The 18,978-nt window shown below is 43.0% G+C and overlaps 1 protein-coding gene across 1 annotated transcript in view; it reads left to right on the forward strand.

The window, feature by feature from the left end:
* Window positions 1-13,828: 13,828 nt before the first annotated feature.
* Window positions 13,829-18,978, forward strand: part of LOC142303765 (uncharacterized) — a 48,334-nt gene continuing 43,184 nt past the window's right edge. Inside the window, exon 1 of the mRNA XM_075345465.1 lies at window positions 13,829-13,961. The gene's annotated coding sequence lies outside the window, so the exon portion shown is untranslated. The remainder of the gene's footprint in view (window positions 13,962-18,978) is intronic.

The raw sequence follows: 18,978 nt of genomic DNA on the forward strand, positions 1-18,978 counted from the left end.
GTGTAACAACACCTGTAATGAATCCAGTGGGCGCAGTTGGGGGTACAGGTCCCGGCAATGTAGGATGGGATCTTAATTCAGTAGTACAGCAATTAGTGTCCGGGGTTAAGGAGGCTTTGAGTCAGTCTAGCTTACCCATAACCTCTTCTCCTATTGCTGCATGGTGCGGGAATGGTCGCCGGACACCGGAGGTGGTAAGTCAGTCGTGTGCTGATCCAGACACACAGGAGGACGCAGTAATTTCACAAGGGGTTCCATTATCTGATGCAGCAAAAGGAGAATTATATGTATGTTTTGAGGGTCCTCTAGGAATTCATTTGAAACAGGAGGTTAGGGAGAAGATTTGGGCCGACGAATATGTGGAAATATTTTCATTATTGCCCTTAGAAAAATATAACTTGGATAGAGTAAGGTTTGATGAGAGGAAAAGAGAGGAACAAGAAAGACGGTATTGTCTCATCCCCCAAACATTTAGCAATTGGTTCCATGCCTTTGCCATATTAGCAAGTGTAATAGGCCAAAAAACTCCTGAACATTGCTCTGCCTTATTTTGTTACATGAATTCTATCGGGGAGGCGCACCGTGTGTATGGAGGTTTAGCATGGCTGCGCTATGATGAGCAGTTTCGCCAACGAAAGGCTGGTCGCCAAGGGATTCGTTGGGATCACAAAGATATTAGTTTATGGATGCGTCTCATGACAGCGCCACGTGGGGTTAATCAGCCCTTTTCAGGGCTATGTCGGCAGATCATCAGCAATCGGATTGTCGGCAGCAAACAGAAAAGGTTGCTGCTGGCAGTTCAATGATAGCCAGTGCAGATTCGGAAACACATGCAGGTACAAACATGAATGCAGCTTCTGTAGTGGAAACCATAGCCTATCAAAATGCTTTACACGAAATAAAACCCCAACAGCAGAGATTAACCAAAAAGGGGGAAACCCCAATTAGACTCGGGGAGATGGTGGGCTATCTAAGCAGGTACCCTGATAGAAAAGCAGCACAATTGCTGGGGGAGGGTTTCTCAGAAGGTTTTAAGATCCCATCTACTTCAGGCCCATTAACCTGTTCTCGTAACCTTGCTTCAGCTTATACATATTCTCACATTGTCTCCACAAAACTAAACAAAGAAATTGACCTGGGCCGCATGGCAGGCCCATTCCCCAAAATGCCAATAGAAAACTTAAGGGTCTCTCCATTGGGGGTGGTCCCAAAGAAGGAACCCAATAAGTTTAGGCTGATCCATCATCTGTCCTTCCCTCATGGAAGCTCAGTTAATGATGGAATCGATCAGGAACTTTGCACAGTCTCGTATACTTCATTTGATACAGCGATTGCATGGGTTCAGAAGTACGGCAGAGGAGCTTTAATGGCAAAAACAGACATTGAAGCTGCTTTTAGACTCTACCAGTCCATCCAGAAAGCTTCCATCTCTTGGGTTGTCAGTGGCAGGTTTTATGTAGACTTGTGTTTACCGATGGGCTGCTCCATCTCATGCTCCTTGTTTGAATCATTTAGCACATTTTTGGAGTGGGTAGTAAAGAAGGAAGCCGGCGTGCGTTCTGTCCTGCATTATCTAGATGATTTCCTATGTATTGGTCCACCAAAGTCATTTGTTTGTGCTTCATTATTGGCAGCGATTCAGTCGGTTTTTAAGTGTTTTGGAGTACCGTTAGCATCAGATAAAACAGAAGGCCCGTCTACACTTATCAAGTTTTTAGGAATTTTGATTGACAGTGAAGCAATGGAGTGCAGATTACCGGATGACAAGGTCAGTGATCTGCTGGAGGCAGTCAGAGAAGCTAGATCTCACCGTAAGATCAGATTAAAGGATCTACAATCGCTGTTAGGGAAAATGAACTTTGCGTGTCGCATTATTCCAATGGGTAGAGTTTTTTGTAGGCGCCTAGCTGCAGCTACCTCAGGCATAACCTTTCCACATCACTTTGTGCGGCTGGCTAGAACATTAAAGGACGATCTGGCGGTATGGGAACAGTTCTTAATAGAGTTTAATGGGAGGTCATTGTGGATCAGACCACCGGTTTCAAATTTTGATCTAGACATCCACACTGATGCAGCGGGGTCAACTGGTTTTGGTGCATATTGTTCGGGACAGTGGTGTGCAGATAGGTGGCCAGAGAGTTGGAGAAACAATGGGTTAACACGAAACTTAGTACTCCTTGAATTGTTCCCCATAGTGGTTGCTTGTGAAATTTGGTACAATATTTTCCAAAACCGAAAAGTGAGATTTCATTGTGATAACTTGGGAGTTGTAGAAGTCATCAACAAACAATCAGCGTCTTCCCTGCCTGTTGTTACGTTGCTGCGTCATCTAGTGCTGCGCTGTTTAAAGTCAAATTGTCAGATTACAGCTGTGCATGTCCCCGGTGTGTGCAATTCTGTGGCTGATGCTCTGTCTCGTTTTCAGTGGGACAGATTCCGTTCGTTAGCCCCGATGGCAGAGGTACAAGGCAAGAAGTGTCCGGATTTTCTGTGGTCACTGCCAGTGACACTGCATACGCTCTGATAGAACGGTCTGTGGGTGTAAGCACATGGCAGAGGTACCAGTCAGCATGGAGGGAATGGGAAGACTTGTGTGCTCTAGTGGGACATGATGCCAGGTTACATGACAATGTTTCCTTGTTGTTATTTTACATTAGCAGGGCCTTTGTGGATGGTTCTTCATTGTCCAGTATTGATAGTAAAATGTCTGGATTAGCTTTTTGGTTTAAGTTGCACGACTTCACTGATTACACAAAGCATTTTTTAGTTAAGCAGGCTCTAAAGGGTTACAGGAAAAGTTGTAAGAAGACCAGAGATAAACGGCGTCCGATTTCTTTCCAGTTATTGCAGCAGATGCTGAGTGTACTAGGCTGAGTCTGGAGCAGTCCCTTTGAAGTGTTTCTCTTTAGTTGTGCATTCACACTGGCCTTTTTTGGCGCTTTTAGAATCAGCGAGTTGGTGGCGAGTAGCTCCACCAGAAGTGGGGGTCTACAAGACGAGGACGTGCATCAGTACACAGACAGATTAGAATGTTTTCTGGCAAAGTCAAAAACTGATCAACAGGGTAGAGGAAAATGGATCACATTGTTTCCTTTAAGCGGGTCCAGGGCCTGCCCGGTCATCTGTTTTAGAAACTATGTCTCAAGAAGGCCAAATATCCAAGGTTCATTACTAATTCATGAGGATTGTAAGTCATTGTCACAATTTCAATTCACAGCAGTTCTTAAAAAATGCCTGACAATATTGGGAGAGTCTCCAAATGCATTCACTTCACACTCATTTAGGATAGGAGCAGCCACAGAAGCTGTAGATGGGGCTTAGAGCCTGACATAGTTAAAAAAATCGGGAGATGGGAATCGAGCAGATTTAAGAGTTACATTCGATTACATTTATTATAAATGGCGTACATGTATATATATATATATGTGTACATTGTGGTAATCTTATAGTAGTTGTGTCTTCATTTAGACAATTGTGTGATAATTGTGTTTTTGTTTTTTGTTTTAGCTGAACAGCAATGCCTGGTTTGGATCATGGGACATTCATTTGTTTTTTGGGGGGCCTTACGTGCAGCAGTCAGGCCTAATGGCAAACAGTTGGGGTTGCCCAGTTCCTTGGCACGGGTGACATGGATAGGAAAGAGGGGAATGCAGTGGCATCAGCTGTTAAAAGAAATCCAGTATCATGTGGAGTTCTACCGCCCCCCGGACGTCTTACTTATCCATTTAGGTGGTAATGATTTAGCAATAAGAACATCAAGACATTTAGTTAGGAACATAAAGCTTGATATGTTGAATTTATGGAGGTCTTACCCAGAAACAGTGGTGGTCTGGTCGGATATAGTAGCTAGATAAATGTGGAGAACAGCGCGATCAGTGGCTCGCATCAATAATACAAGGATAAAGGTTAATAAAAAAATAACAAAATTTGTGTTGGAAAACGGAGGGGTGGCCATACGTCACCAGATGCTGGAAAATACAAAGGAACATTTTTGGAGAGATGATAAGGTACATCTTAATGACATTGGCATTGATATATGGATGTTGGGAATACAAGAAGGAGTAGAACGAGCCATTAAGTTGTGGAGGAACTCACTCTTGTAAGGTGTCACAAGAGCGAGTCTTGGCGGGATGTGGTTGTTTAAACCCCCTCTTTGTTGGTTGGAGAATTATGTTTTTAATGGGGTCCCTGGGCCAGAGCTCAGCGGACAGTGGAATATGGGTCCCTGGGGAGGAGCTCAGTGGACAGTGGAATAGATGGGTCCCTGGGGAGGAGCTCAGCGGACACAAGGAAAATGATCAAGGGGTATACCCAGATTCCCCCTTGAGCTAGGTGTACACGGCGGAGGGGGATATGGGGCTGGGATTTATAACAACCACATCTCTGGGCCGATAATCTTGTTTTTTCTTATTGATGTTTTTTCTTATTAAAATAAAGGGCTGCTGTGGCCAAAATTTTAATCCATGTCACGCAGTGTGTGGTGTCTTATTTATTAGATTACCAGGAGCGCAATTCACTAGTCCATCAGTCAAGCAGAGTGAAGGCAGATAGCCGTAACGTACATGACTGAGGCAGTGATAGATCCAGGAAAGGGTTAAGGAGTAAGGGATGGGGGTTTTTACCTAAGGAATGTGGTGGTGGGCGAGCAGGAGGAGAGATGGGGGCAGGGGCCATATAAGAAATAGGTCCCATGTTAAGGTGTCATTCCTTTGTCCTGGACTTAAAGACTGAACAAGCAGTTATTCTGTATATATACACTGCACAGTACCACTTCTCCTGTCCTGTATACTGGGTGTAATCCTCAGTACCTGTATTATTCTGTATATATACACTGCACAGTACCACTCCTCCTGTCCTGTATACTGGGTGTTATCCTCAGTACCTGTATTATTCTGTATATATACACTGCACAGTACCACTTCTCCTGTCCTGTATACTGGGTGTAATCCTCAGTGTCTGTATTATTCTGTATATATACACTGCACAGTACCACTTCTCCTGTCCTGTATACTGGGTGTAATCCTCAGTATCTGTATTATTCTGTATATATACACTGCAGAGTACCACTTCTCCTGTCCTGTATACTGGGTGTAATCCTCAGTACCTGTATTATTCTGTATATATACACTGCACAGTACCACTTCTCCTGTCCTGTATACTGGGTGTAATCCTCAGTATCTGTATTATTCTGTATATATACACTGCACAGTACCACTTCTCCTGTCCTGTATACTGGGTGTAATCCTCAGTATCTGTATTATTCTGTATATACACTGCACAGTACCACTCCTCCTGTCCTGTATACTGGGTGTAATCCTCAGTAGCTGTATTATTCTGTGTACATGTACACTGCTCAGTACCACTTCTCCTGTCCTGTATACTGGGTGTAATCCTCAGTATCTGTATTATTCTGTATATATACACTGCACAGTACCACTTCTCCTGTCCTGTATACTGGGTGTAATCCTCAGTGTCTGTATTATTCTGTATATATACACTGCACAGTGCCACTTCTCCTGTCCTCTATACTGGGTGTAATCCTCAGTATCAGTATTATTCTGTATATATACACTGCACAGTACCACTTCTCCTGTCCTGTATACTGGGTGTAATCCTCAGTATCTGTATTATTCTGTATATATACACTGCACAGTATCACTTCTCCTGTCCTGTATACTGGGTGTAATCCTCAGTATCTGTATTATTCTGTATATATACACTGCACAGTACCACTTCTCCTGTCCTGTATACTGGGTGTAATCCTCAGTATCTGTATTATTCTGTATATATACACTGCACAGTATCACTTCTCCTGTCCTGTATACTGGGTGTAATCCTCAGTATCTGTATTATTCTGTATATATACACTGCACAGTACCACTTCTCCTGTCCTGTATACTGGGTGTAATCCTCAGTACCTGTATTTTTCTGTATATATACACTGCACAGTACCACTTCTCCTGTCCTGTATACTGGGTGTAATCCTCAGTATCTGTATTATTCTGTATATATACACTGCACAGTACCACTTCTCCTGTCCTGTATACTGGGTGTAATCCTCACTATCTGTATTATTCTGTATATATACACTGCACAGTACCACTTCTCCTGTCCTGTATTCTGGGTGTAATCCTCAGTATCTGTATTATTCTGTATATACACTGCACAGTACCACTCCTCCTGTCCTGTATACTGGGTGTAATCCTCAGTAGCTGTATTATTCTGTGTATATACACTGCACAGTACCACTTCTCCTGTCCTGTATACTGGGTGTAATCATCACTATCTGTATTATTCTGTATATATACACTGCACAGTACCACTTCTCCTGTCCTGTATACTGGGTGTAATCCTCAGTACCTGTATTATTCTGTATATATACACTGCACAGTACCACTTCTCCTGTCCTGTATACTGGGTGTAATCCTCACTATCTGTATTATTCTGTATATATACACTGCACAGTACCACTTCTCCTGTCCTGTATACTGGGTGTAATCCTCAGTACCTGTATTATTCTGTATATATACACTGCACAGTACCACTTCTCCTGTCCTGTATACTGGGTGTAATCCTCAGTATCTGTATTATTCTGTATATATACACTGCACAGTACCACTTCTCCTGTCCTGTATACTGGGTGTAATCCTCAGTATCTGTATTATTCTGTATATGTACACTGCACAGTACCACTTCTCCTGTCCTCTATACTGGGTGTAATCCTCAGTATCTGTAATATTCTGTATATATACACTGCACAGTACCACTTCTCCTGTCCTGTATACTGGGTGTAATCCTCAGTATCTGTATTATTCTGTATATATACACTGCACAGTACCACTTCTCCTGTCCTGTATACTGGGTGTAATCCTCAGTGTCTGTATTATTCTGTATATATACACTGCACAGTGCCACTTCCCCTGTATACTGGGTGTAATCCTCAGTGTCTGTATTATTCTGTATATATACACTGCACAGTACCACTTCTCCTGTCCTGTATACTGGGTGTAATCCTCAGTATCTGTATTATTCTGTATATATACACTGCACAGTACCACTTCTCCTGTCCTGTATACTGGGTGTAATCCTCAGTATCTGTATTATTCTGTATATATACACTGCACAGTACCACTTCTCCTGTCCTGTATACTGGGTGTAATCCTCAGTATCTGTATTATTCTCTATATATACACTGCACAGTACCACTTCTCCTGTCCTGTATACTGGGTGTAATCCTCAGTATCTGTATTATTCTGTATATACACTGCACAGTACCACTCCTCCTGTCCTGTATACTGGGTGTAATCCTCAGTATCTGTATTATTCTGTATATATACACTGCACAGTACCACTTCTCCTGTCCTGTATACTGGGTGTAATCCTCAGTATCTGTATTATTCTGTATATATACACTGCACAGTGCCACTTCTCCTGTCCTGTATACTGGGTGTAATCCTAAGTATCTGTATTATTCTGTATATACACACTGCACAGTACCACTTCTCCTGTCCTCTATACTGGGTGTAATCCTCAGTGTCTGTATTATTCTGTATATATACACTGCACAGTACCACTTCTCCTGTCCTGTATACTGGGTGTAATCCTCAGTATCTGTATTATTCTGTATATATACACTGCACAGTGCCACTTCTCCTGTCCTGTATACTGGGTGTAATCCTCAGTACCTGTATTTTTCTGTATATATACACTGCACAGTACCACTTCTCCTGTCCTGTATACTGGGTGTAATCCTCAGTATCTGTATTATTCTGTATATATACACTGCTCAGTACCACTTCTCCTGTCCTCTATACTGGGTGTAATCCTCAGTGTCTGTATTATTCTGTATATATACACTGCACAGTACCACTTCTCCTGTCCTCTATACTGGGTGTAATCCTCAGTATCTGTATTATTCTGTATATATACACTGCACAGTACCACTTCTCATGTCCTGTATACTGGGTGTAATCCTCAGTGTCTGTATTATTCTGTATATATACACTGCACAGTGCCACTTCTCCTGTCCTGTATACTGGGTGTAATCCTCAGTACCTGTATTATTCTGTATATATACACTGCACAGTACCACTTCTCCTGTCCTGTATACTGGGTGTAATCCTCAGTATCTGTATTATTCTGTATATATACACTGCACAGTACCACTTCTCCTGTCCTGTATACTGGGTGTAATCCTCACTATCTGTATTATTCTGTATATATACACTGCACAGTACCACTTCTCCTGTCCTGTATACTGGGTGTAATCCTCAGTACCTGTATTATTCTGTATATATACACTGCACAGTACCACTTCTCCTGTCCTGTATACTGGGTGTAATCCTCAGTATCTGTATTATTCTGTACATATACACTGCACAGTACCACTTCTCCTGTCCTGTATACTGGGTGTAATCCTCACTATCTGTATTATTCTTTATATATACACTGCACAGTACCACTTCTCCTGTCCTGTATTCTGGGTGTAATCCTCAGTATCTGTATTATTCTGTATATACACTGCACAGTACCACTCCTCCTGTCCTGTATACTGGGTGTAATCCTCAGTAGCTGTATTATTCTGTGTATACACTGCACAGTACCACTTCTCCTGTCCTGTATACTGGGTGTGATCCTCAGTATCTGTATTATTCTGTATATATACACTGCACAGTACCACTTCTCCTGTCCTGTATACTGGGTGTAATCCTCAGTATCTTTATTATTCTGTATATATACACTGCACAGTACCACTTCTCCTGTCCTGTATACTGGGTGTAATCCTCAGTATCTGTATTATTCTGTATATATACACTGCACAGTACCACTTCTCCTGTCCTGTATACTGGGTGTAATCCTCAGTATCTGTATTATTCTGTATACATACACTGCACAGTACCACTCCTCCTGTCCTGTATACTGGGTGTAATCCTCAGTAGCTGTATTATTCTGTATATATACACTGCACAGTACCACTTCTCCTGTCCTCTATACTGGGTGTAATCCTCAGTGTCTGTATTATTCTGTATATATACACTGCACAGTACCACTTCTCCTGTCCTGTATACTGGGTGTAATCCTCACTATCTGTATTATTCTGTATATATACACTGCACAGTACCACTTCTCCTGTCCTGTATACTGGGTGTAATCCTCACTATCTGTATTATTCTGTATATATACACTGCACAGTACCACTTCTCCTGTCCTGTATACTGGGTGTAATCCTCACTATCTGTATTATTCTGTATATATACACTGCACAGTATCACTTCTCCTGTCCTGTATACTGGGTGTAATCCTCAGTATCTGTATTATTCTGTATATACACTGCACAGTACCACTCCTCCTGTCCTGTATACTGAGTGCAATCCTCAGTATCTGTATTATTCTGTATATATACACTGCACAGTACCACTCCTCCTGTCCTGTATACTGGGTGTAATCCTCAGTACCTGTATTTTTCTGTATATATACACTGCACAGTACCACTTCTCCTGTCCTGTATACTGGGTGTAATCCTCAGTGTCTGTATTATTCTGTATATATACACTGCACAGTACCACTCCTCCTGTCCTGTATACTGGGTGTAATCCTCACTATCTGTATTATTCTGTATATATACACTGCACAGTACCACTTCTCCTGTCCTGTATACTGGGTGTAATCCTCAGTATCTGTATTATTCTGTATATATACACTGCACAGTACCACTTCTCCTGTCCTGTATACTGGGTGTAATCCTCACTATCTGTATTATTCTGTATATATACACTGCACAGTACCACTTCTCCTGTCCTGTATTCTGGGTGTAATCCTCAGTATCTGTATTATTCTGTATATACACTGCACAGTACCACTCCTCCTGTCCTGTATACTGGGTGTAATCCTCAGTAGCTGTATTATTCTGTGTATATACACTGCACAGTACCACTTCTCCTGTCCTGTATACTGGGTGTAATCATCACTATCTGTATTATTCTGTATATATACACTGCACAGTACCACTTCTCCTGTCCTGTATACTGGGTGTAATCCTCAGTACCTGTATTATTCTGTATATATACACTGCACAGTACCACTTCTCCTGTCCTGTATACTGGGTGTAATCCTCACTATCTGTATTATTCTGTATATATACACTGCACAGTACCACTTCTCCTGTCCTGTATACTGGGTGTAATCCTCAGTACCTGTATTATTCTGTATATATACACTGCACAGTACCACTTCTCCTGTCCTGTATACTGGGTGTAATCCTCAGTATCTGTATTATTCTGTATATATACACTGCACAGTACCACTTCTCCTGTCCTGTATACTGGGTGTAATCCTCAGTATCTGTATTTTTCTGTATATATACACTGCACAGTACCACTCCTCCTGTCCTGTATACTGGGTGTAATCCTCAGTATCTGTATTATTCTGTATATATACACTGCACAGTACCACTTCTCCTGTCCTGTATACTGGGTGTAATCCTCAGTAGCTGTATTATTCTGTGTATATGTACACTGCACAGTACGACTTCTCCTATCCTCTATACTGGGTGTAATCCTCAGTGTCTGTATTCTGTATATATACACTGCACAGTACCACTTCCCCTGTCCTGTATACTGGGTGTAATCCTCAGTATCTGTATTATTCTGTATATACCCTGCACAGTACCACTTCTCCTGTCCTCTATACTGGGTGTAATCCTCAGTATCTGTATTATTCTGTATATATACACTGCACAGTACCACTTCTCCTGTCCTGTATACTGGGTGTAATCCTCAGTATCTGTATTATTCTGTATATATACACTGCACAGTACCACTTCTCCTGTCCTGTATACTGGGTGTAATCCTCAGTGTCTGTATTATTCTGTATATACACTGCACAGTACCACTTCTCCTGTCCTGTATACTGGGTGTAATCCTCAGTACCTGTATTATTCTGTATATATACACTGCACAGTACCACTCCTCCTGTCCTGTATACTGGGTGTAATCCTCAGTAGCTGTATTATTCTGTATATATACACTGCACAGTACCACTTCTCCTGTCCTCTATACTGGGTGTAATCCTCAGTATCTGTATTATTCTGTATATATACACTGCACAGTACCACTTCTCCTGTCCTGTATACTGGGTGTAATCCTCAGTACCTGTATTATTCTGTATATATACACTGCACAGTACCACTTCTCCTGTCCTGTATACTGGGTGTAATCCTCAGTATCTGTATTATTCTGTATATATACACTGCACAGTACCACTTCTCCTGTCCTGTATACTGGGTGTAATCCTCAGTACCTGTATTATTCTGTATATATACACTGCACAGTACCACTTCTCCTGTCCTGTATACTTCGTGTAATCCTCAGTATCTGTATTATTCTGTATATATACACTGCACAGTACCACTTCTCCTGTCCTGTATACTGGGTGTAATCCTCAGTACCTGTATTATTCTGTATATATACACTGCACAGTACCACTTCTCCTGTCCTGTATACTGGGTGTAATCCTCAGTATCTGTATTATTCTGTATATATACACTGCACAGTACCACTTCTCCTGTCCTGTATACTGGGTGTAATCCTCAGTGTCTGTATTATTCTGTATATACACTGCACAGTACCACTTCTCCTGTCCTGTATACTGGGTGTAATCCTCAGTACCTGTATTATTCTGTATATATACACTGCACAGTACCACTCCTCCTGTCCTGTATACTGGGTGTAATCCTCAGTAGCTGTATTATTCTGTATATATACACTGCACAGTACCATTTCTCCTGTCCTGTATACTGGGTGTAATCCTCAGTACCTGTATTATTCTGTATATATACACTGCACAGTACCACTTCTCCTGTCCTGTATACTGGGTGTAATCCTCAGTATCTGTATTATTCTGTATATATACACTGCACAGTACCACTTCTCCTGTCCTGTATACTGGGTGTAATCCTCAGTACCTGTATTATTCTGTATATATACACTGCACAGTACCACTTCTCCTGTCCTGTATACTTCGTGTAATCCTCAGTATCTGTATTATTCTGTATATATACACTGCACAGTGCCACTTCTCCTGTCCTGTATACTGGGTGTAATCCTCAGTACCTGTATTATTCTGTATATATACACTGCACAGTACCACTTCTCCTGTCCTCTATACTGGGTGTAATCTTCAGTGTCTGTATTATTCTGTATATATACACTGCACAGTACCACTTCTCCTGTCCTGTATACTGGGTGTAATCCTCACTATCTGTATTATTCTGTATATATACACTGCACAGTACCACTTCTCCTGTCCTGTATACTGGGTGTAATCCTCACTATCTGTATTATTCTGTATATATACACTGCACAGTACCACTTCTCCTGTCCTGTATACTGGGTGTATTCCTCACTATCTGTATTATTCTGTATATACACTGCACAGTACCACTCCTCCTGTCCTGTATACTGAGTGCAATCCTCAGTATCTGTATTATTCTGTATATATACACTGCACAGTACCCTTCCTCCTGTCCTGTATACTGGGTGTAATCCTCAGTATCTGTATTTTTCTGTATATATACACTGCACAGTACCACTTCTCCTGTCCTGTATACTGGGTGTAATCCTCAGTAGCTGTATTATTCTGTGTATATGTACACTGCACAGTACCACTTCTCCTGTCCTCTATACTGGGTGTAATCTTCAGTGTCTGTATTATTCTGTATATATACACTGCACAGTACCACTTCTCCTGTCCTGTATACTGGGTGTAATCCTCACTATCTGTATTATTCTGTATATATACACTGCACAGTACCACTTCTCCTGTCCTGTATACTGGGTGTAATCCTCACTATCTGTATTATTCTGTATATATACACTGCACAGTACCACTTCTCCTGTCCTGTATACTGGGTGTAATCCTCACTATCTGTATTATTCTGTATATACACTGCACAGTACCACTCCTCCTGTCCTGTATACTGAGTGCAATCCTCAGTATCTGTATTATTCTGTATATATACACTGCACAGTACCCTTCCTCCTGTCCTGTATACTGGGTGTAATCCTCAGTATCTGTATTTTTCTGTATATATACACTGCACAGTACCACTTCTCCTGTCCTGTATACTGGGTGTAATCCTCAGTATCTGTATTATTCTGTATACATACACTGCACAGTACCACTTCTCCTGTCCTGTATACCGGGTGTAATCCTCAGTATGTGTATTATTCTGTATATATACACTGCACAGTACCACTTCTCCTGTCCTGTATACTGGGTGTAATCCTCAGTATCTGTATTATTCTGTATATATACACTGCACAGTGCCTCTTCTCCTGTCCTGTATACTGGGTGTAATCCTCAGTATCTGTATTATTCTGTATATATACACTGCACAGTACCACTTCTCCTGTCCTGTATACTGGGTGTAATCCTCAGTACCTGTATTATTCTGTATATATACACTGCACAGTACCACTTCTTCTGTCCTGTATACTGGGTGTAATCCTCAGTATCTGTATTATTCTGTATATATACACTGCACAGTGCCTCTTCTCCTGTCCTGTATACTGGGTGTAATCCTCAGTATCTGTATTATTCTGTATATATACACTGCACAGTACCACTTCTCCTGTCCTGTATACTGGGTGTAATCCTCAGTATCTGTATTATTCTGTATATATACACTGCACAGTACCACTTCTCCTGTCCTGTATACTGGGTGTAATCCTCAGTATCTGTATTATTCTGTATATATACACTGCACAGTACCACTTCTCGCGTGTCCTTGGTATTTGGGAGGAGTCGGTGACTCAGCAGGAAATGAAGTTGTTGTATGGAAAGTATCAGAGAGGAGCTGTCAGGTCCAGAGACTGCAGGTCACAGACTCGGAGATTCCCGGAGAGCTGCGACTGAGAGAGGCACAAAGGAGCCTTGTGACGGTGACTGACTCCTGATCTCAGGTAAGACCGCTGCTGACAATCTCTGTTCTTCTGTCTTTTTTGTATTTTCAGGATGTCGGTGACACAAAACTGACACTCTGCTATGTACCGGCGACCCGAGCACAGAGGAAACCTGATAGTGCTATGTACACTGCAGAAATGTATATATATATACTATGTATACATACACTGTGTGCATAATTTTATATACATATACAGAATATAATAATATGGCCACCTTTCCCCTCAATGTGATATAGTAATATATACTAGAAGGTGGCCGGATTCTACGCATCGGGTATTCTAGAATTTACGTATTGTGTAGTTAATGTATGATTTTTGTTATATATACGGTATATATAGATGTTGTTGTGTGTAGTTACCAAGTGTTTGTGTAGGGGCTGTACATGTTCTGGGTGTTGTCTGGGTGTGGCGGGGGGGTGAGAGCGGTGTTGTTTGTGTGTTGAGTTGTGTGTGTTGCGTTGTTTGTGGAGCGCTGTGTGTCTGTAGCGTTGTGTGGGGTGTGTGTGTGTGTGTTTTGGGGGGAGGTATGTTTTGTGCAATGTGTGTGTTGTGCGGTATGTGCGTATATTTATGTATGCCGCGGTGTTTGTGTGTTGGGTGTTGTGTGTGTGCGGCGTTGTCTGTGTGTGTGGGTATCTGTGTAGGGCGGGGTTTGTGTTTCCCAGTGTGTGTGGTGTGTTGTGCAGTGCGTGTGTGGCGGTGTGTGTGTGTGTGTGTGTTTGTGTGTGTTTTGGGGGGAGGTGTGCACCCCCCATCGTGCTCCATCCCCCATGCTGCGCACCCCCCATCGTGCTCCATCCCCCATGCTGCGCACCCCCCATCGTGCTCCATCCCTCATGCTGCGCACCCCCCATCGTGCTCCATCCCTCATGCTGCGCACCCCCCATCGTGCTCCATCCCCCATGCTGCGCACCCCCCATCGTGCTCCATCCCCCATGCTGCGCACCCCCCATCGTGCTCCATCCCCCATGCTGTGCACCCCCCATCGTGCTCCATCCTCCATGCTGCGCACTCCCCATTGTGCTCCATCCCCCATGCTGCGCACTCCCCATCGTGCTCCATCTCCCAAGCTGCGCACTCCCAAACGTGCTCCATCCCAGATGCTGCGCACTCCCAAACGTGCTCCATCCCCCATGCTGCGCACTCCCCATCGTGCTCCATCCCCCATGCTGCGCACTCCCCATCGTGCTCCATCCCCCATGCTGCGTACCCCCCATCGTGCTGCATCCCCCATGCTGCGCACCCCCCATCGTGCTGCATCCCCCATGCTGCGCACCCCCGATCGTGCTCCATCCCCCATGCTGCGCACTCCCCATCGTGCTCCATCCCCCATGCTGTGCACCCCCCATCGTGCTCCACAGTCACACATCAGACAGTATACACGCACACATGTGATCGCATACACTCACACCCCACTTCTGCCTGTGCTCTCCGGTGTGCGGTCCCAGCAGCTGTGCTGCACGCAGTGCTCCTCTGCCTTCTGCCGACACGCACACACCCGATCGCATACACGCACACACCCGATCACATACACGCACACACACATTGACGATATTGCACATACGCGCTCACACTCACAACATCCGGAGATACCACATGCTTCCGGCCATGTGATCCTCCGGCAGGTCCTGGAAGGTCACTGCACGCACAGTATCACCGACGAGAAGCAAGCGATATCACTGGATGTTGTGTGTGGATGCGATCTGATGTGTGTGTGAGGTGTGTGTGAGAGTGAGTGTGATCTGATGTGTGTGTGTGTGTCTGTTCTTATGTGTGTGTGTGTGTGTTCCGCCGCTGCAGGACCTTGATGCGCTCACCTGGGAGCGGGTGTACGCTGGTAACCATGCTACACAATATTACTCGATGTGTACCATGGTTACCAGCGTTGCCCGCGCCCCGCTCGCACGGGAGCCCACACCAGCGTACGCCGGCAACCTTAGCAATGCGAGGGTATGTGTCGGCTGGGTTGCCGGCGTACGCTGATGTGGGCTCCCGGGGGTACAGCACTCACCTGGGAGTCGGGGCTCCGTGTCGGTTCGGGGAATGCGTGCGGGGGGCGGAGCCAGAGTGAGCGTGCAATGCGTGAGGGGGGCGGGGCGTGGCCGAGTTGCCAATGCGTGCAGGGGGCCGGGGCAAGAGGCCAATCCGTGTGGGGAGCGGAGCCTGGGCGAGCGGCCAATCCGTGCGGGGGGGCGGAGCCGAGGCGAGCGGCCAATCGGTGTGGAGGGCGGAGGCGAGCTGAGCGGCCAATGAGACGCTTGTCGCGGTAAGGACAGAATTTTGGAGCAAGACAGACAGACAGAATAAGGCAATTATATATATAGATATATAGTAATATGGCCGCTCTTCTCCTCAGTGTGATATAGTAATATATATATAGTAATATGGCCGCTCTTCTCCTCAGTGTGATATAGTAATATATATATAGTAATATGGCCGCTCTTCTCCTCAGTGTGATATAAAAAAAATTGTTTAAAAGAACAGAGAGTCCTCAGTGGTTGATACCTTTTAATGGCTAACTGAAAAGATGGTAATAATTGCAAGCTTTCGAGACTACTCAGGTCTCTTCATCAGGCAGTGTGATATAGTAATATATACAGTTAGGTCCAGAAATATTTGGACAGTGACACAAGTTTTGTTATTTTAGCTGTTTACAAAAACATGTTCAGAAATACAATTATATATATAATATGGGCTGAAAGTGCACACTCCCAGCTGCAATATGAGAGTTTTCACATCCAAATCGGAGAAAGGGTTTAGGAATCATAGCTCTGTAATGCATAGCCTCCTCTTTTTCAAGGGACCAAAAGTAATTGGACAAGGGACTCTAAGGGCTGCAATTAACTCTGAAGGTGTCTCCCTCGTTAACCTGTAATCAATGAAGTAGTTAAAAGGTCTGGGGTTTATTACAGGTGTGTGGTTTTGCATTTGGAAGCTGTTGCTGTGACCAGACAACATGCGGTCTAAGGAACTCTCAATTGAGGTGAAGAAGAACATCCTGAGGCTGAAAAAAAAGAAAAAATCCATCAGAGAGATAGCAGACATGCTTGGAGTAGCAAAATCAACAGTCGGGTACATTCTGAGAAAAAAGGAATTGACTGGTGAGCTTGGGAACTCAAAAAGGCCTGGGCGTCCACGGATGACAACAGTGGTGGATGATCGCCACATACTTTCTTTGGTGAAGAAGAACCCGTTCACAACATCAACTGAAGTCCAGAACACTCTCAGTGAAGTAGGTGTATCTGTCTCTAAGTCAACAGTAAAGAGAAGACTCCATGAAAGTAAATACAAAGGGTTCACATCTAGATGCAAACCATTCATCAATTCCAAAAATAGACAGGCCAGAGTTACATTTGCTGAAAAACACCTCATGAAGCCAGCTCAGTTCTGGAAAAGTATTCTATGGACAGATGAGACCAAGATCAACCTGTACCAGAATGATGGGAAGAAAAAAGTGTGGAGAAGAAAGGGAACGGCACATGATCCAAGGCACACCACATCCTCTGTAAAACATGGTGGAGGCAACGTGATGGCATGGGCATGCATGGCTTTCAATGGCACTGGGTCACTTGTGTTTATTGATGACATAACAGCAGACAAGAGTAGCCGGATGAATTCTGAAGTGTACCGGGATATACTTTCAGCCCAGATTCAGCCAAATGCCGCAAAGTTGATCGGACGGCGCTTCATAGTACAGATGGACAATGACCCAAAGCATACAGCCAAAGCTACCCAGGAGTTCATGAGTGCAAAAAAGTGGAACATTCTGCAATGGCCAAGTCAATCACCAGATCTTAACCCAATTGAGCATGCATTTCACTTGCTCAAATCCAGACTTAAGACGGAAAGACCCACAAACAAGCAAGACCTGAAGGCTGTGGCTGTAAAGGCCTGGCAAAGCATTAAGAAGGAGGAAACCCAGCGTTTGGTGATGTCCATGGGTTCCAGACTTAAGGCGGTGATTGCCTCCAAAGGATTCGCAACAAAATATTGAAAATAAAAATATTTTGTTTGGGTTTGGTTTATTTGTCCAATTACTTTTGACCTCCTAAAATGTGGAGTGTTTGTAAAGAAATGTGACATTTCCTACAATTTCTATCAGATATTTTTGTTCAATCCTTCAAATTAAACGTTACAATCTGCACTTGAATTCTGTTGTAGAGGTTTCATTTCAAATCCAATGTGGTGGCATGCAGAGCCCAACTCGCGGAAATTGTGTCACTGTCCAAAGATTTCTGGACCTAACTGTATATATAGTAATATGGCCGCTCTTCTCCTCAGTGTGATATAGTAATATATATAGTAATATGGCCGCTCTTCTCCTCAGTGTGATATAGTAATATATATATATAGTAATATGGCCACTCTTCTCCTCAGTGTGATATAGTAATATATATATATAGTAATATGGCCGCTCTTCATCTCAGTGTGATATAGTAATATATATATAGTAATATGGCCGCTCTTCTCAGTGTGATATAGTAATATATATATATAGTAATATGGCCGCTCTTCTCCTCAGTGTGATATAGTAATATATATATTTATATATATATATATATATATATATATATATATATATATATAGTAATATGGCCGCTCTTCTCCTCAGTGTGATATAGTAATATATATATAGTAATATGGCCGCTCTTCTCCTCAGTGTGATATAGTAATATATATATAGTAATATGGCCGCTCTTCTCCTCAGTGTGATATAGTAATATATATATACAGTTAGGTCCAGAAATATTTGGCCAGTGACACAATTTTCGCGAGTTGGGCTCTGCATGCCACCACATTGGATTTGAAATGAAATCTCTACAACAGAATTCAAGTGCAGATTGTAACGTTTAATTTGAAGGTTTGAACAATAATATCTGATAGAAATTGTAGGAATTGTACACATTTCTTTACAAACACTCCACATTTTAGGAGGTCAAAAGTAATTGGACAAATAAACCAAACCCAAACAAAATATTTTTATTTTCAATATTTTGTTGCAAATCCTTTGGAG

This window comes from Anomaloglossus baeobatrachus, chromosome 1 (assembly GCF_048569485.1).
Source record: "Anomaloglossus baeobatrachus isolate aAnoBae1 chromosome 1, aAnoBae1.hap1, whole genome shotgun sequence".
Classification (NCBI taxonomy): Eukaryota; Metazoa; Chordata; class Amphibia; order Anura; family Aromobatidae; genus Anomaloglossus; species Anomaloglossus baeobatrachus.